The sequence below is a fragment of the Globicephala melas genome, chromosome 10, assembly GCF_963455315.2.
Source record: "Globicephala melas chromosome 10, mGloMel1.2, whole genome shotgun sequence".
Lineage (NCBI taxonomy): Eukaryota > Metazoa > Chordata > Mammalia > Artiodactyla > Delphinidae > Globicephala > Globicephala melas.
In genome coordinates this window covers 80,810,281-80,831,210 of record NC_083323.1, presented here as the reverse complement: position 1 = coordinate 80,831,210, position 20,930 = coordinate 80,810,281, and the positions used below count along the sequence as shown (strand labels likewise).

General features: G+C 36.7%; 1 protein-coding gene across 3 annotated transcripts in view; it reads right to left on the bottom strand.

Moving 5' to 3' along the window:
* ITPR2 (inositol 1,4,5-trisphosphate receptor type 2) overlaps positions 1 to 20,930 on the bottom strand; it is a 527,210-nt gene that overhangs the window by 505,205 nt on the left and 1,075 nt on the right. The window lies entirely within an intron of this gene.

Here is a 20,930-nt window from a genome sequence, read left to right as displayed (position 1 = left end):
TTAGCAACATAATTTGTATTTGGAAGTTTCCATGTGGTAAATTAATACCATACTAAAGAGCAATCAAGTTGCAACAAGCAAAAATCACAGGGGAAATTACCATTATAGAAGTTTCTCTTGAAGTTCTATGCCTCATCTTTAGAATTTTAAGTGTGAGGAAAATCATTTTCCAAAGACAAACTCAAGGAAGGATATATCATCTTCTGCATTCTGCCCTTCATCTGAATGGATGGGAATATTCTGCCCTACTTTCTAACTCCTTTTATAGACAGGCTGTCTATGTTTCACACTTGCATTTCCTGGACCCAAAAGAAAAGGTATCTCCTTTAATCTGCAGAATGGTTTTCTTCTAACTGATACTGATCAGATTCCTATCTGATAAAAAGACAAAAAAAAAAAAAAAAAACAGGAACCAGGGTCACTGCTTTCTCTTATTCAAAAAGAGGCCTTTAGAGATGTTTAAACAGCAGCTGATTCGTTACAATTATTTTCTCACCAAAACTGTCCCTAAGAATTGGGAGATTGGAATTGACATATATACACTAATATGTATAAAATGGATAACTAGTAAGAACCTGCTGTATAAAAAAATAAATAAAGTTCTAAAATAAATTTTTTAAAAATAAAAAAGAATGTGATCTGGTGGCTTTCACTTTGGCTGCTCCTACATTTAAGCTACCAAAAGCAGATTCCTTTTCAAGGCAAAACAACTCATTTCTCAACCTCCTGCCATCCTATGGAACGAAACTGAAGACCAAGAAATCAAATGGACACAATGAATTTTTTAATCCTGCCCAAATAATTCACTGATTCATATTCACGAGGGACCCGCTACTTCCACTCTTCTCCAAAAGAGGTCTCCCAGGGACAAGCAACAATTGACATTTTGGTAAGGTTTCCCAGTTTCCTCCAACATGGTACAACTCTCTTTCCCCGCTGGAGAGGTAAGAGAAAAACAATGTCGCCAGCAACCACTTTGCTCCATAATAAAACCAACTACAGTCTTTAGGTAACCCACGCTCCCCTTAGTACCCTATCTATATCTGTCTCTCTCATTCTTTCCCTTTCATAATGTCAAGCTTTAAACAGATATTAAGTACAATTTATTCAAAGTATTTTTTAAACTGTCTTTTAGAGCTACCGTCTTTAGGGCTCAATTGCCAAACTGATGATTTCAAACCAAACTTCTGATCAAGAAGAAAAAGACAAACCTCCATGGTTACCCTATCTTATTGGACATCCTCTAAGAAACAAACGTAGATCTAGTAACAAAATCTCTCCCACAAACCAATACAACTTGCAGCTTTTTTGTTTTAAGTTTTTAGCTTTGCACATTAAGTCACAAACCATTCGTAACAACAAATTACATGGAAAAAGTACATCAATTAGGAGACAAAACGATTCTGCAACTGTGTGTTGGTTCTGGATTGTACACTAAGGGCTTTGTCACGGGAAGGACCCATCCCTGCAGATGCTGACAACTGCTGCCGGGAGGAGTAGAAATTACCCTAAATCATAAAGAATAAAAAACCTTCACCATCGCACTTGGCCCTTGTTTCCGTCCTGTCTGAAGAAAGTCTATGAAAAAGGCATGTGATTCACTCTGGACCAAGATTTAGTATTACCAGTAGAATCACCCCATTCCCTTTTTAGTTTCCTCTCTCGAAGTAATTCTATGGATAGTCCCTATAGTAAAGGGTCCCCCAAAAGCCTTATAGTTTTTCCCCTGGAGAGTGCTATATTTTGGTGTTAAATTAGTGAAATGACATCTCTTCAGTTACCTGCTGAATTCAATATTCTAAACCACTGAATGCTCTCTGAATGTAAAAAAGCCGTACAGTAGGGACTTGCTGCTTCCCCGGCACCCACCCTTTCTAATTCTCCCCTTGTCTTCAGCACAGCACCACAGGGATGTTCAGTCCTCCTTTCTTTTCACAAACCAATCAAAAGCCTCTTCCCTGACTGTCGAAAATCTAAATTCCAAGAACTTGGCAGTACAGGGGCTGTTACTAGGCCAGACTCATAAGTATTCCATCCATGGCCTAAAGAATTGCTAAGCAGCTAAACTTTTCTCTAAAGAGCCTGTCATTTAAAAACAGGAACAGTAAGGATGTGATAGGAAATGCTTTATTTTCCCTCACTTAATGTTACATTTCCTTTCATTTATGAATACCTTGATGCAGACACATAACTATGCTTAGTATTTCACCCTTTAAACTTCCCTGAACACTGCAATTTTAAGAAATAGCTTGACTAGATTTCTTTTTAAAAATCAACAAATCTTAAATCTATGTCTCATCTCTTCTCTCATGTTTCAAGGTTAAAAGAAAGTAATAAGGTAGGCTACCTTAATGTCACTCCAAATATCATGATGGATCTGTTGAATTGTAATTAGATGATATTTGGACTGTAGTTTTAAAACCACTGCCTAAAACAGTGGTTTATCCAAAATATCCAAGATATTTAATTATGTATATAACTAGTATAAATTATTTCTCTTTTCCAAATATGTTTCTTTATCAATAAACACAAAATAAATCAAGAAAATACTGAGTTATGTAACTAATTCAACATTTTCTTTTTATTTGCATCACTGGTACAGGGGAGACATTTTCCTGCCTTTACAGTTATAGCAAATCTGGAAAAATAAGCCACTGATATTAAAATGTGTAATATGATTCAACTGTTGCTAATAAATAGGTTTAGGTGACCTCTTTATGACTTTATCAATTTTTAAACCCTAAGAATAAATTTAAGAAAGGAGGTGAAAGAGCTGTATATTGAAAACTACAAGACATTAATGAAAGAAATTGAAGACACAAATAAATAGAAAGATGATATTCTGTGCTCATGGATTGGAAAAATTAATATTGTTAAAATGTCCATACTACCCAAAGCAATATACAGATTCAGTGTAATCCTTATCAAAATTCCAATGGTATTTTTCACAAAAGTAGAACAAACAATCTGAAAATTTATATGGAACTACAAAAAAAAAAAAAAAAAAACCCTGAATAACCAAAGCAAACTTGAGAAAGAACAAAGCTGGAAGCATCACACTCCCTGGTTTCAAACTCTATTACAAAGCTATAGTAATTAAAACGGTATGGTACTGGTGGGGGGGAAACAGACACATAGATCAACAGAACAGCATACAGAGCCCAGAAATAAACCCACACATATATGGTCAATTAATTTATGACAAAGGAGCCAAGAATATACAATGGGGAAAGGATAGTCTCTGCAATAAATGGTGTTGTGAAAATTGGACAGCCACATGCAAAAGAATGAAACTGGACCACTTTCTTACACCATACACACAAATTAATTCAAAATGGATTAAAGACTTAACGTAAGACCTGGAACCATAAAACTCCTAGAAGAAAACAAAGGCAGTAAGCTCCTATTTGAAATCACTCTTGACAATGATTTTTTGAATCTGACACCAAAAGTAAAAGCAACAAAAGCAAAAATAAACAAGCAGAACTACGTCAAACTAAAAAGCTTCTAAGCAGAAACTAACACACCATTGTAAAGCAATTATACTCCAAAAAAGATGTTTAAAAAAAAATAAAAAGAATACACAAGGCTTCCAATACTATTTTGAACTGGCATATCAATGATAAAGGAAGATGTGTTGAAATATGGCAGAGGTACAAAACACTGCAGCGTATGCATGGCACACTTTCAGAGTGGGTACACTTTAATGAAAGGTTTTGGAGAAATGTACTGTAAACCAAAGAAATCATGGCTCTATTGTGACTTGGGATGGAAACTACATAAGAAGTTTTAAATAAAACTTGAAAGAAAAAAAAAAAAGCTTCTACACAGCAAAGGAAACTATCAACAAATGAAAGGCAACCTACTGAATAGGAGAAAATATTTGCAAATCATATATGTAGGGGTTAATATCCGAAGTATACAAAGAACTCATACAACTCAATAGCAAAAAAAAAAAAAAAATCCAATTTTTAAATGAGCAATAGACCCAAATAGAGTTATTTCCAAATAAGACATTCAGATGGCCAACAGGTACATGAAAAGATGCTCAATATCACTAATTATCTGGGAAATACAAATCAAAACCACAATAAGATATCACCTCTCACCTGTTAGAATGGCTATGATCAAAAAGACAAAGAAATAACAAGTGTTGGCAAGGATGTAGAGAAAAGGGAACCGTCATGCACTGTTGTTGGGAATGTAAATTGGCGCAACCACTATGGAAAACATTATGGAGATTCCTTAAAAATTAAAAATATAACTACTGTACATGATCCAGAAATTCCACTTCTGGGTATATATCTGAAGAAAACAAAAACACTAATTTGAAAAGATATATAAACCCCATTTCATTGCAGCATTATTTACCATAGCCAAGATATGGAAATAACCTAAGTGTCCATTGATAGATGAACAGAAAAACTGTGGAATATACCACATAAAATGGAATATTATCGAAACAAAATATTAATGAATATATACAATAGGATATTATTCAGCCATAAAAAAGAAAGGAAATCTTTCATTTGTGACAACATGAATGGACCTTAAGGGCCTTATGCTAAGTGACATAAGTCAGACAGAAAGGACAAATGCCATATGATGTCGCTTATATGTGGATTCTTTAAAAAAAAAAAGGCTCACAGATAGTTGCAAGAGGTGGGGGGTAGGAGGTGGGAGAAATGTGTGAACTTTTTTAGTTTCAATAAACTGAATTTTTTAAATTTTTAAACTCTAATACTAACTTTTTAAATATCCAGCATGTACCAGTAGAGCTTTCCAAATACTCACACAAGTATAGCATCATTTCCTACTCCCAAAGGACCACTGAGGATCAGAAGACAAGTATTAATAGTACTCCCAATTTAAAGATGGGGAACTGAATTCAGAGATTAAATGATTTGTCCAAGTTCTCGACCTCTTCAGGGTAGACTAGAATTCAAATCTAAGCACTTAAACAGCTCTTTCCAAAATCCATATTGCCTTTAAAAACTCATTATCAAACATCTTTTAATTCAATGGTTTGACTTCAACCTTGAAATTAAATATGAGTTTTAGACAGTCATTTCATAACCAACCAGTTTGTTCAATAGTTCAAGATGGACCCAAGTTTTAAATATTTAAGATATGACCAAAAAAAAAAGTTGAAGACACTGACTCTTAAGAGTTAGAAAAATTTACTATGTGTTTTCTAAATATTATATAAAGATCTAAATATTACATACATTTCAAATATTAACATATTAATTAGGAATTATAATTCAGATCTAACTCTGGCACAGTAAATATTGGTTTTACAGAAGGAATTTTTAATTAAAAGCATTTTAGCTACCAAATTTTCCAATTTTGATAACAGAATTAATAATTTTTCAATTTTAAATTTTGTGTTTTAAATCCTGCTTATATTACAGCCTGCTTTGTACACATCTCCATCATAATAATTAATTCTTGTACACTGTGTACACAGAAGGTGCCACAATCATTCCATAAAGTGGATAAGCTACTTGTGTCTAAACAAAAGCTATTGAAACTAAAAGCAAATACGTTCACAATCAAATTTACTGAGAAGAGGCTCAAGTCATATACCTTCATGGATGAGATTCATTTATCGAAGCAGGTTTATTCATAGACTTATGAATAGTGTACACATTTTGAAAAAGTTTGTTTCCTAAGCTCCTCTCTCTTTTTTATTTTGCATCAACATTACAATAAAATGCTGCCTTCCCTTTCTGACTCTTCCCCATGACCCTCACCCCTGATATCCTCAGAATGCTTTCCTTCAGGAGCTGATGCTAAAAGAAAAGTTTAGACCAGACCAGACTAACAAGGCTTTACTGAGGCATGTAAAGTACTTAGACAATTCTACTTTGCATCAGGCAGTAGGCTCCGCCTGAAACAGTGTTAGTATAAAGCCCAAAACTAGTAAACTGGAAAGAGAATAGCCTTATATAAGTACCAAAAATAATTAACGGCTTCATATTTTAAAACCTGACATAAGGACACAGGAAACATGGCTTGTGAAGGCCACGGGGTGATCCTATCTGGCTACAAGGGACACGTGTTGTCTTTGCCTTTCCAGCATCCACTGCCTTCCTTCTGGCAACTGAGCCCTGAAAGAAGAATGGAGAAGGGCTCTTCTTCTTCCACTCAGAGCATGATGACGTCACCTCTGTCATCAGAGCATCCCCTCCTCTGGCCACAGTGTTTGGCTGAAGATGAGACTATGAGCCTAGTCACAAAAGTAGAACAAACAAACAATGCAGCACTTTTAGAGTTTGAGGAAATGAGGCACTCTCTATTCAGCTCTGGATGTAAGAGGATGGGATACGCTAAGGCTGAAGCTGCTAGCAGCCATGCTGCCACGAAAGGCGGAAGGTCTGCCTGAGGATGGGACTAATATTGATGACAAAACAGAATCAGGGATAAAGAGAGAGAGTCTATAACAATGTTATGCATAGACTTTTCAGCTACCTCAACCAGAAAGTTCTCTTCTTTGCTGACAATTGTTCTAATTGGGTTTTCTGTTTCTTGCAACCAAAAAAATCCTGGTTAATAAATGGTCTTCAGATTGACTAATTCACTGTCATAACAAGGAATGTGGCACTTTTCTCTCATGCATTAGTAGTTAGTCCAATATGACTACAAATAACAAACTGGCATAAACTGCACCATAAGGTATTTATGTTAACTGAAAGGAAACAGCTTCTCATAGAGAAATTTTCTAACAAGAGTTTGCAAAGAAAGTTCTTTTTAAGTGCTTTTTAATGCTTTAATTTTTAAGAGTTCTTCAATAGCTTGTGTGCATATACACACTAAGATTTAGAAAATAGTAAAATCTCCTTTTATGGCATAACCAAAAGAAGGCTACAGCCGGATAATTTTTGTTCATTAGGTATATCTAAGAGACAGGAGTAAGGTACACTCTCTATGCCTTTCACATCCCTAGGATTTTGTCTAAAATTCATTAGCATTCTAAAGAGAAGTAACCATTATCCTTTGATCAGTCACTGTTTAAAATCTGACAAGACTGTCCTAGACCAATTTGTTTATTTGTCAACTGATTCATTATCCAAGTTAGATACATGTTTTTGCTAATCCCTCTAACAGTCACTGAAGTTTAGCAGGAATTCTTGGCCAATAGGAAACTTGTGCAAAACATCCATTCTAATGGCTCCAAAGCAAACATTTGCTTTGTCTCAATAAATAAAACAAAACTGTTTCCTTTTACCACTATGTTCCAGTAGGGAGAAATGTTAGCAACTGAAATAACATGTTGGCTTTAAAATTTGACAAGACTTGAAAATTCTAGTCAAGGAAGATATGGTATATATATATATATATATATATATATATATATATATGCCAAGCAATTCTAAGGTTATTACTAATGCTGATACACTTCGGGTGTTTGCATTACATCAAAAAGATAGCATGCATCAAACCACTAAGAAAAGATAATTATAAGTGCCTGCAGTTTAGTAGTATGCATTATCAAAGTAAGGAAGGGGAAAAAAAAGGTCCAAAAACAAAATAAACAATAGATAAGGCGGAGTGCCTTTGAATAGCCTACTAAACAAATACCAGCTGAAAAACTGGTTTACTGCAAATTTTTATAAACATAATACAGCAGAACTTTTAAATCAACGCAATATGAACTCGGCCAAGCCTCCAAAGAGACTCCTGCTGATTTTTCAGATATAAAAATAATAGTAGTAGTAATAATAATAATAATAATGGTTTCCACCTATTTAACACTTAGGTGCCCAAGGGCCTGATGCTTACTAAGTGTTTTACATATTTTAACTGCCATTAGTCATCATGACAATACTACAAGCCAGGCAATAATCCCACCTTACAGATAAGGAAATTGAGGTTCTCGATATTAAGTAACTTCCAAAGATCATACCATGAGAAGGAGTAAAGCCATAATTTGAAACCAGGTTTGTCTGAATCAAACACTCATCCTCTTAACCATCATGCTCAAATATTCATTTGTTCAGTATATTTCTTGAATACCTGTTATGTGACAGACACTGTGCAAGATATTGAGGACATAACTGTACACAACACAGTTGCTGCCCTTACAGAGTTTAAAGTCTAGTGGGAGAAACATACATAATCCAATAATCTTATAAATCTTATAAATAGAAGTACAATTCAAACTACAACTGGGATAAATTTTCTGAAGGAAACAAATATGGTGCTGTATGAGCATATATGTAGCAAAGGGAGCTCACACAGTCAGGGAGATCAGGAAAAGCTCACTGCAGAAGTGTCACAGAGGAATCTAAAATATGGCAAAAATGAACCTATCTACAAAACAGAAACAGACTCACAGACATAGAGAACAGACATGTGGTTGCCAAGGGGAGGGGGGTGGGGGAGGGAAGGACTGGGAGTGTGGGATGAGCAGATGTAAACTATTATTACAGGATGGATAAACAACAAGGTCCTACTGTATAGCACAGGGAGCTATATTCAATATCCTGTGATAAACCGTAATGGAAAAGAATATAAAAAAAAGAATGTCTGTATGTGGATAACTGAGTCACTTTGCTGTGCAGCAGAGATTGCCACAACATTGTAAATCAACTCGACTTCAATAAAAATTAAAAGAAAAAAGAAGTATCACAGAGCTGAAATCTGAATGATAAACAGGCATTAATTAGGTGAAAGGCGTAGGGGGTTAAGAGGGGAAACCAATCGAAAGAGGAAACAAACATGTGAAAAGGCCCTATGGTAAGAGGGAGCTCAGAATGTCTGTGCAACTAAAAAGGGGGAAAAAAAGGCCTTATGCCTGAAACAGAGCCAGAGGATGGAAATATGGTGCAAGACAAGGCTTGTACCTCTTCCCAGAACCATGGAAAGCCTGAAGTCATACCGGGCGTAATGACATTCTAACCAACTGTAAGCAAATGAAGGGGAAACTTCTTTCAAGTCTATATGTTCCATTTTTTAAAGTAATAAAGCAACAATGAATATTTTAATTCATAAATCTTTTGGGGTCTAAAGGCAAACACTAAACAAAGATACTGCCCTTTCAATGATTCTGATGACAAGCTACTCTTCATTCCCAACTCCAGCTGCTGGATTCAGGCTGCCTTCATGTATCACCTGATTCCTCCCATGCCTGCCATTTGCAGCCTTCTTCTATTTCTCTTTACCACCGTCTGATCCTCCTAGAGCAAAAGCTGATTATTTCATTCTTCTACTTAACAATCCATCAATGGCCTCACACTGCCTAATGGGGAATACATGATCTGGTCCTTGTCTGCCCATCTAGTTTCATCTTCTGTTCGAATACAGTAGAGTCAGGATTTGAGGTTGTCCAGAGATCAGGTTCATTTCTTGATATTCTATTATTCCTGAAGTATTGGCCTCATCCACATGGTTCAAGGTGGCTTCTTCCCTGCCACATTACAAATAGCTGAATGGGGACTGGAGAGGGAGGAAAGGAAGGAGAGTAAACCTCTCCTTTAAGAACCTAACCACAAATTATAGTCTGAGGCCACACCTGGCTACAAGGGAGGCTAGGGAACGTGGTCTTTATTCTGAGCATCCACAAACTCAAGTACTTCTATTAGTATGGAAGAGGGAAAAATTAATTTGGGGGAATAACTAGCAATCTCTGATACAGAAATAAAAATTAATATGCATTTTTTGCTAAATTAAATACAGTTCAAACTAAATGATTCAGTTGATATTAAGTTTATTATAACTTCTATTTTGAAGAAAAATGTGCAATACAAATGTTGATCTACTCTTTAGAAAATGTTAATGGTATAAATTTATGGATATCTTGTTGCCAAAGTAATTACTGCCTCTCAAGACTTGCACATGTCAGTTTACTTAAACAATTCTTTATTCAGATTCTCCAGTAATTAACAAAGTGTTTTTCGACTTGCAATTTGATAATTTTTAAGACCCAGTTCTGAGAGATTCTTTAGCAGCCAAGACTTCAGAAATAAGTACTTGGTTTCACCCTGACAGATACAATGACTTCATCTGTACTGACCAGGAAAGGAGACTCATTCTTGACACGGATTTAGAATTGGAACTCAATTACTAAATCATGTCCTGCCAGGTAAATAGGGAAGAAAGGTAAATAAAGGCCCTTTATCATTTGTTACTAATCCTAGCAATGGATTAATTTAGTAAAGTTTTAGATAACTAACACTTTCATCAACGAGTCTTGATTTGATTTAAAATGTCATAGTATTTACCATTCCTAGCCACAAGTAGAGTCCTCAATACAACAAAATTCCGTCCTTTACCTTCCCTGCCTATTTTAACAAACCAAGACTGAAATTACCCTCTTTGAAAACATGGCTGAATCCAAAAATCTACTTGAAATGCAAATGTTTTAAGTAGTTATGTCCCTGATACTAGCAATGACATTGAACACTTTAGCCAAACACAAGTAACTAGTCCTTAAATCATTACCTTACGTTGGATCCCTAACGTAACTGTGTTTGGTGATTTGGGTAAGATTTTTTAAGTCACTGTCTTTACTTGGTATGATACACTTCAAAAGGATTAATCTGGATGTTATAGAAATGAAGCAGAACTCTGATAACATTTTGTATCTTTCATCTCAAAATTATTTTCTAAAGATATATTTTTAAACATCATAGTGGATGTTAGAACTAGAGGGAACAGAACGACCTTGTTTTGCTTTTTTAAATTATTATTGTGTAATTTTTACATATCTATATTTTTCACTTTATTTCTCTGTCCTATACGCAGATATGCTCTCAGAGAAGTTCTCATTTGTACACCGCTACCAGTGAGGATTCCAAGAATAAGAGTACAACACCGGAGAATTTCAAGTTCTTAAAGAGAATGACCAAACGTGTCTTTTAGAGTAAGACTGAGGCAAAGCACATTAAAACAGACTTAGTCAATAGAAAGAATATAAAGTAATGAAAACAAAAATACCGTTCATTTGTTCTCCTCAACCTATATTTAAATGCCTATCCCTTTCCAGACACTTACTCCTAAATTTCAAAAATAAAAATTACAAGTTGCTGTATGCCCTCTTCTATTTTTCTAAAGTTCTATAGATTCCCCAATTACTTTCTGATTCCAAATTGGCAAATTATTTCCAACTAAACTTTTCTGCTGATAGCTGTTAAAGTATAAAATATTTCCCTGGATGTATTATATATTATCCACTAAGAGAAAGGGCTGATCGAAATTAAGAAATGGTCTCACAAAATGCTTACAAATTCAACTCTTTGCACACATTAAAAACAAAATTGAACTTTCATAAATATTAACTTTAATGTGCCTATAACATACAAATCATTAAATAAGGCTATATACATTACTTTTTCTAGGCTGTAAGTTTTATCACATGTTGGACTAGGTAGGTGCAGAGATATGACCCAAGAGATTATAAAAGTACCTAGTATAGCAAGATTTAATGGCACTATAAATCCAGTGACAGCCTTCATCCATTTTAAAAGAATTACCCATATGAATTCTCAAAATATTTAATAAGAACAATTACACTGACTTTACAATTACATTGACTTTTTTCCAGAAAGGGACTGATATTAACAGCTACTTAAAGATTTGGGAATATGCATATCTTAATTCAACAAATATTCATTCAATAAATATTTATGGAGTCAAGCACTTGAGATGCTCAGTGACAAAACAAAAGATCTCTGCCTTCAAAGAGCTTACATTCTACCAGTGTAGACAGATGATAAACAATGAACACAATAAATAGTAAATTATACTGTGTGTAATAAGATGGTATGTAAAAAAAGGTAAAGCACGGTAAGGAGAACAGGAAAGGCTGAGGCAAAATGTTAAATACGTTACTATATGATCCAGCAATTCCCCTGCTTAGGTATATACCCAAAGGAATTAAGAACATATGTCCACATAGAACCTTGTACACAAATATTCATCACAGCATTTTTCATCATAGTCAAAAAATAGAAACAACACAAATGATAATCAACTGATGAATTGTGATGAAACACAATGTGCTGTATCCTTACAATGGGATATTATTCAGCAATAAAAAGGAATGGAGTACTGATACATGTTACAATGCGGATGATCCTTGGAAACATTATGCTTAGTAAAATAAGCCAGACACAAAAGGACCAATATCGTATGATTCTACGTATACGAGGCCCCTAGAATAGGTAAATTCATAGACAGAAACTAGACTAGGGATTACGGCGGATGGTGGGGGAGACGATGGGGAGTTATCGTCAAAAGGATAAAGAGTTTGTTTGGGATGATGAAAATGGGTAATGGTGATGGTTGCCCAATATTGTGAGTGCACTTAACGCCACTGAATTTTACACTTAAAAATGAATAAGATGTACAGTTTATGTTATGTATATTACCATAATTTATTTTAAAAGGTGCTAAGAAGTTACTATTAAATTACCTACTAAGCGGTAACACCTCAGCTCATGCCCAGGTCCTCTGTGCTTTCCTTCTGCCCTACCACAATGCCCCAGAAGCAGGCAAAACTCAGAGCCCTGCTAACAGGGATCTCCCTGGTAGTCAGATCTGGCCTCGTGACTTTCTTTTATGGACATAAGTGAATAATCCAAGAGGGGCCAAATTCTATCACTCTGTATTTTCAATGTTAAGAAGAGAGATACTGGGCTTCCCAGGTGGTGCAGTGGTTGAGAATCCACCTGCCAATGCAGGGGACACGGGTTCGAGCCCTGGTCTGGGAAGATCCCACATGCCACGGAGCAGCTAGGCCCGTGAGCCACAGCTACCGAGCCTGTGCTCTAGAGCCTGTGCTCCGCAACAAGAGAGGCCGCGATAGTGAGAGGCCCGCGCACCGCGATGAAGAGTGGCCCCTGCTTGCCGCAACTAGAGGAAAGCCCTCGCACAGAAACGAAGACCCAACACAGCCAAAAGTAAATAAATAAATAAATAAATAAAATTTTAAAAAAATAATAAGAAGAGAGATATAGAGTATAGGAAACTGCTGTATCCTAGTCATGTAAATGGCAGGACCCAGAGAGAAGGTTCTGCTACTGAGATGCCCACAGCAGCACTGGGTTTCTGCCTTTCTTAACGCTCAGTTGTTCAGCTCATCATTCAATTTCTTGGAGCTCCTCCAGTATCTTTATACTAATAATTTCCTTCTTTCCTTAAGCTGTCCAAAGATGGTTTCTGTTCCTTACAAACAACAGAACCTTAGTTCTAATACTCAACTCTTAAGCTTTATCCATAGGGGCAAAGGGATATGCAAATGTCCTTTGCTTTCCAAATCTCTGGAGCTTTTGTGACAACACGGTAAGAACTGGGATAGCAAGGGATACCTATAGATTGTTTTTCAAGAGTTCCAAGACAATTCAGTACGAGGCTTTCAAAAATTTAACTAAATGTGAGTTGGAGAGCACTTTATTCTCTGAAATTTTTACAAATAATACTTCTATTTGCCGCTAGAAAGTTAATCAAGAATTTTTTAATCCAGTTTCTTTTTGCTGGGTTTTTGTTTGTTTGTTTGAGCTCTTATATTTAGCTCTGCTGATCCATAAATTCCTTACACAATTTGCAGAATCCTCTTTAAACAGGAGACATACGGACAGCAGTAGTGTCTGCTCCTAGTGGCTATTTCCTAATCAGTCATTACCACAAGGTCTTGGAGAGCTAGATATTATGGTATCTATTTCACAATCAGTCATTACCACAAGGTCTTGGAAAGCTAGATATCTAGGAATTAATTAGAAACCTAAAAGTTTTTTCTAAGACTCCACCGAGGAATTTTTTGGATAACTAACATATAAAAGTCCAGCATTTTGTAATTTTCACAGAGATTTTTATGATGACAGTTTAACAATGACTCAAACACTTTAATAGATAGAACCTCAGTAACATGTACTTGAATTAAGAATTTAGATACGAATATAGATTATGCTCTGTTTACTTCCTAAGTCTTTCCCGGCATTCATGGGACTCTATCTATGGCCTCTATCGCTTGTTAAACACCAAAAGGAAATGAGGGCATGGTGTACTGCACACATACCAGAAGGGTATTCTATGCCAAGTGGGGGAGAGAGAGCGAGAGTGTGTGTATGTGTGTGTGCGCGTGTGTGTGCGTGTGTGTGTGTGTGTTGAATAGTCACAGGCACTATGAGACAAAAAAATTTAGAACTATTTTATTACAGATGGAAAGTTGTCCTTAATGTCAAAGCTTCCAGGGATCTAGAAGACTACTGAAGTTCATGATTAATGAAGAAAAACTACGAAACACTGGGGCTAAGGAAAAATAAAGGGGAAAGGAGTGAAAACAGAATATGCAAAGGAGCTGGCAACATTGTAAAATTCCCCCCCAAAATTGCCAAGTTTCTGGGCTTTATATCCTGCCCTCTTCATCTCTGGTCTCAGTAAACTCAGCACACATGACAAGGATTGAAGGCAGTCCAAATAAACTCAGAGGGTCTGAATCAAACTTAAAGCTCTCACATTTGATAAATAAGCATAAAATATGGTTTTTGATGATTTCTTCTATCTTTGCATATCTCAATAATATCAAATTGTTTCCTTCCTTTTTTGGAGCTATTAAAATGAACAATAAAACGTCACCAATTTTTTTAATAAAAGAAAAAAGTACCAAGAATATATGATCAAATTATGGGTATAGATTTGAGACAAATATCCATCTTAATGATCCTCCAAAGTTCAGCTACATACCACCTCCTCCTTGAATTCCTCCTCAGGTCATACCAGCCAGAGGAAGAATCCTCCTCTGTTTCCCTATGAATACGGTTTTTAATCATCTTTATTTGAAAAGAATTGCTTTATGTTGCAGTTATTCAATACCAATCTTATCTCCATTACTAAATAATGACTACATTGATTTCACAAATATTTATTAAATGCCTACCATTTACCAGGAATTGTGTGAGGTGCTGAGCATACAAGGATTATAAAGTCAGAGTCAGTTCCTGATCTTGTGGCATTTACAACTGTGAGAGCAAAACTATCAAATGCCTTTAGTTTCCCATAGATCCTAGTCAAGTGTCATACCACAGATTTCTCAAAGGAAGTTTGAGTTTTAGAGATAATAATTTAAAATAGCACAATATCTGGCATCTCTTCATACTGTATCCCTAACTCACAGTCAGGGCTCGTTAAATATGCGTCAGGTGAACCAATGATTCAGTCTGCAGCATCCTCCAGCATAAACCACATCACCAGGAAAGGTCCATAGACTGGATTCACGATGCGGACACATTTTCAATTTTATGATTAAATTTTTTTCTGAATAAACTGATAATTTATTCTTAATTCAGGGTTGGAGTTCTACAGGTTTGTGTCAGAATAAACTATAAAGTAGCATTATTAACCAATCATTGATTTGAATTTTGAGAGGGCTAATCCAACCATTTCAAAGATATTCAATAAAGGGCTTCCCTGGTGGCGCAGTGGTTGAGAGTCCGCCTGCCGATGCTGGGGACACGCGTTCGTGCCCCGGTCCGGGAAGATCCCACATGCCGCAGAGTGGCTGGGCCCGTGAGCCATGGCCACTGAGCCTGTGCGTCCTGAGCCTGTGCTCCGCAACGGAAGAGGCCACAACAGTGAGAGGCCCGCGTACCACAAAAAAAAAAAAAAAAAGGAGTAAAATTCAATCTATTGTTATGCTAGAAATTTGTCATAGAAGACCACTGTTACTTCCTTTGTATTTATATATGAAGATATACCTTGTGCCTGGAATTTAAGTTTTAAAGTTTGAATTTAACTTTAAAGTTTTAAAGTAATCTGTCTCTATTCTGTAAGTTATATACATGCTATCTATACAAGAACAGTTCCAAAGGGGAAACATGACTGTGAAAAGTGCTACCTACGCAAAAAAAAAAAAATTTTAAGCAAAAAACCTCTGTTAAATCTAGAATGAGGCCAAGCAACTGCTTCTGAATTCTCTTTCTATCAAAGCCAAGGATCAGGGGTACTTAAGGAACGATGGTTGTTTACCTGACTGAGCGGGTCTAAAAGCTGCAGTGTTGTTTATAGAATGACTTAAGTTTAAGAAATGGTGGACCTTTCAGCTTAAAATAGACTTTATGTTCACCACTTCAGAAACTGTCTTTGTACTCCAGCTGATTTAAAGTTCCATAACATGACACTACTAACACTTAGACTTTCCAGAACAACTCAGTATTCAAGATTATACTGTCTTCTTCCTCCCCACTAAACACACATGCAAATACCCAACAGATTTTTAGACACTTTTATCACAGTAACATATGCCCTAGCCAAAACAAAGCTAAGTTCATACACCTAGTTATAGAAGAAAATAATGCTGTTACTTGGTGGGGTTCTGTTTAGAAGAGGCTAAAGATAAATTACAAATTATGCAAATATAAAAGTTGGCTATAACCATTCCTTGCTTCATCTATGACTCTCTACTGATCAAACAGTCCTACTAAGGGAAAGATTTTTCAAACCATGATAAGAATAGCACAATTAAATAAGAAAAATAATAATAAATCAAATCTGCAACCATTTAAATATTAAAACTTTAAGCAGAAAAAAGATCAGGAAGGGAAATTCAAAGGACTATAATTGGTAAAAATAAAACATAAGTCTTATTCATCCATCTAAGCAATTAAGTCAGAATTATACACTGTGTGACCCACCGTCCCCCTACCTGATGTCTACTGTTGAACATGGAAACAAAGGAATTAAAAAGCGCATTGAATTGGCCACAATCAAGCAGTAATTAAGAATAAGGGCCCTGATCTTTTCCCACTCTGGTAAAACACTGTCATGATACTTGGCAGTCACTGCACCAATGGGTGGTCACCTGAGTGTTTTCTCAGACCTTAATTAGTGGGTGCTGATTCTTAGTAGATCCCAAAAAGAAGCCACAAGTCAAAGGCAACAATCACTTAAACATATGTATACAGACGTGCATAAACACCACACACACACACGTGCACACTTGTCATTCACTAACCTCTCAACCACATGGAGAACAGACAATGAAACAACTGTATACTTTCTATTGATTCTACTGTCCCACCCGTCCTGGGAATTCTGCCATGCTCACTCCCACTGTGTGGTACCTGACCATTGGTCAAGTTGATATACCCAAAATATGAAGTGTCAGAAGTGTCAATGACCAGGGAAGTAAATCTTAGTATAAAGAAATGGAGGAAGGAGGAAGGGACAATTAACACTGCATTTGATACAAATCAAAACTACAATGAGGTAGCACCTCACACCAGTCAGAATGGCCATCATTAAAAAGTCTACAAATAACAAATGCTGGAGAGGGTATGGAGCAAAGGGAACCCTCCTACACTGTCGGTGGGAATGTAAGTTGGTGCAGCTGCTATGGAGAACAGTGTGGAGCTTCCTCAGAAAACTAAAAAATAGAACTACCGTATGATCCAGCAATCTTACTCCTGGGCAGATAGCCAGACAAAACTCTAGTTCAAAAAGATACATGCACCCCTATGTTCATAGCAGCATTCTTCACAATAGCCAAGACATGGAAACAACCTATATGTCCATCGACAGATGAATGGATAAAGAAGATGTGGTGCATATATACAATGGAATATTACTCAGCCATAAAAAAAGAATGAAATAATGCCATTTGTAGCAACATGGATGCAACTAGAGATTATCATACTAAGTAAATTCGAAAGAGAAAGACAAATACCATGTGATATCACTTATAAGTGGAATCTAAAATATGACAGAAATGAACAGAAACAGACTCACAGACATAGAGAACAGACTGGTGGTTGCCAAGGGGGAGGGAGTTGGGGGAGGAACGGAGTGGGAGGTTGGGGTGAGCAGATGTACCTTTTATACATAGAATGGATAAACAACAAGGTCCTACTGTATAGCGCAGAGAACTATATTCAGTATCCTGTGATAAACCACAATGGAAAAGAATATTAAAAAAAAGAATGTATATATATGTATAACTGAATCACTTCACTGTATAGCAGAAATTAATGTAACATTGTAAATCAACTATACTTCAATTTAAAAATAAAAAAAGAAAAAACAAAAGTAACACCGCATCTGAAATTGTACAACATATCCCAAAAGTCCTCCCTTCTATTATTTTTTTTTTTTTGCGGTATGTGGGCCTCTCACTGTTGTGGTCTCTCCCTTTGCGGAGCACAGGCTCCAGACACGCAGGCTCAGCAGCCAAGGCTCACGGGCCCAGCCACTCCGCGGCATGTGGGATCCTCCCGGACCGGGGCACGAACCCGTGTCCCCTGCATCGGCAGGCAGACTCTCAACCACTGTACCACCAGGGAAGCCCCCTCCCTTCTCTTTTAAAAGAAAAATAAAAACCATAACCCTAAAATGTACAGTACAAAAAAAAATTGTTTATTTAAAATATATTCACCATCTTCATCCAACAGGATTTAAAGTAGTTTTCCTTAAGTCAAGATAAGTGTTTCCTAAATAGATCTTTAGATGAAAAATTAAGTTAGAAAACATAAACCAGGCCCCTTTTGCACCAATACAAGCTGGGAGAACAATACTCTACCTCATTTAGCAATAACTCAGGGTTCAGAAACGTCAGGTAAATCCTGGTTAAAGGATAACTGGGGAAAAAAGGGAAATGCAAGTCTTTGCAACCGGAGCAGTCTAATTCCTCAGAGTGAGATATCAAACTTAAAAGCTAGGTCACAGAGCCTACAAAAAGCTTCCTACATTTCCAGTTGGAAGGGCCTCTGAAAGGGCCTACTAAACTCTAATAGAGTGAAACTGTGATTTTTTTCAGGTGAAAAATTCATGACCTTATTACAAAAATTCCCAAAAGCAATAATAACAATGTGCATCCTGCCAAACAAATTTATACACGAGATACTAAAATCAGACAAAATTTATCTGCAGAAAAATAAATATGTATGAATTACCTGTAATGCTGTAAACTCCATTCTCACTAACTATCTCCTAAGGTGAATTTGAAAAACCATCATGCAACCAAAAGCGTCAAATAGATAAACAGCAAAGATAGAAATCAGAAACTTCCAGCCTCGTTTTTAGCTCTTCCGTTGAGTTTTTAATATTACAGTGGAACGAACTATGCTGGCTAAATAGATACAATGCCAGTGTCTCCCATGGAGCTCTCTGATTCACTTTAACAATTCCCACAACTTTGAAGAAACTTAAGGCCCACAATAATATAAGCATAATGTGGATTTTCCTAGCAACTCTTTAAAAAAAATGGGCTCTTTCCTTTCTGTCTCTTTCATTCACTTTTATAATATTCCAGGGGCAGGGACATCATATACTCCTTCTCTTACTCTCCACAAAGACATGCTGACACAGAAAAGAGAATAAATGATATGAACAAGGTCATAATTAGCAACAGACCTTGGACAACTGACCTCCAACTATAGAAGAGCAAAGAAATTCAACTTGAAGTATGTACTCTGTCTTTGATAGAAAAGCTGTATAATGAGCCTACAAAAGTACAATGAAAAACTATAATGCTGCTTTGATTTCATGGTCCTAAAACACATCCTAAAGTATCTACCAGTTGTCATCTAAGCTAACAAAGTAGGTGATGCTACTTTGCCTAGATAACATTTCATGTGGCATGAACATAGGCTTCTGCCAGCTTTGTAACTACTAAAACTCTCAGGCCAACGTAGTTCCATGAGTTAAAGAAAAAGGATATCTAATCAGAGCACCAAGCTTCACCAGCGGCAGCATTTCCAACGATCCGTCCTCACCTTAGAATTGAGCTGCACAGAGGTCTTGTCATATTAACCTCAACAAGAATCAGTTTGTCAACGGAAAAATAATACTGCACAAACACACTCTAAGGCAACTCAACTTCCAAAACACCAGCAAGAAATGTTGAATATGAATAAATATTTTATACAAACATACGCTACATTAAAGCTTCTTTTTCTCAAGATGATGTGTAACCAACGAAACACACACTTGGCTGAAAGTCTGGAGACAGGGTTATAGTTCCAGCTTTTGGCATTAATGTCCTTCCTCTGCTTCACAGGTAAGTCACTTCATTTCTCTTCCCCTAGGTTTCTCTGTCTCCAAAATGAGCAGGACAGACTCCACAACTGCTAAAGTATGTAGTGACCGAAACACATACCTTTGCTGAATGAGACACTACAAAAACATGGTTTTTTATTTCACTAGGTTTTATACTCTATTCCTAATCCTTTTTATTATTTTGCCCACGACTGTAACTGTCACTCACAGCCACCTACGTAGTGACAATTACAACAGCTAACCCTTAATACAAGTGCTCATACGCCACGTACTGTGCTAAGCACCTTATGTTAACTCACTTCTTCCTCAGCACAATCCTACGAGGCAGTAACCATGAGTGAGGAAACTGAGATGCAATTATGTGACTTGCCCAGGGTCATAAGGTTCACAGGCAGAGAAGCCGGGATTTGACCCCAAGCCCTTCCTGATCAACCACCAGGTTAAACACACCTAGAGAGTCTACAGAGGGGAAGGGTGAGGTGAAGCAGAGTCCATCTGCAAAACGCTGCGGGAAGCCCAAACACTGACCTTGTACTAAGAACTCTCTGGGAAACAAATGGCAGCTTATGATTTACAAACCCAGCACAAAAGCACCTGTCACAGCTATTCTTTTCTTCCATGCTTCAGTTTCACTTAACATTGATCTTAAAGGGATTAAGTTAAATCTACCTCCCTTCTTTCACCCATTGAGGGAGATGCACAAATAACAGAAACTGGGGAAGTTCTGGTGACGTCCACGTCCCCTGTGGGGTAGACACCACTCCATTAACGGCATGGCTCAAAGCCACCGTCCGGGGACACTGCATGTTAAGTCATGTGCCCTAAAACCTAACAGCAGAAAAAAGTGACCAGTCCGAAGTGGAAACACCAGTTTCTCAGCCTGAAATCTCTAAGACTGGGGAGTCTAGCTACTGAGACCAGGCGGTAACAACAACAAA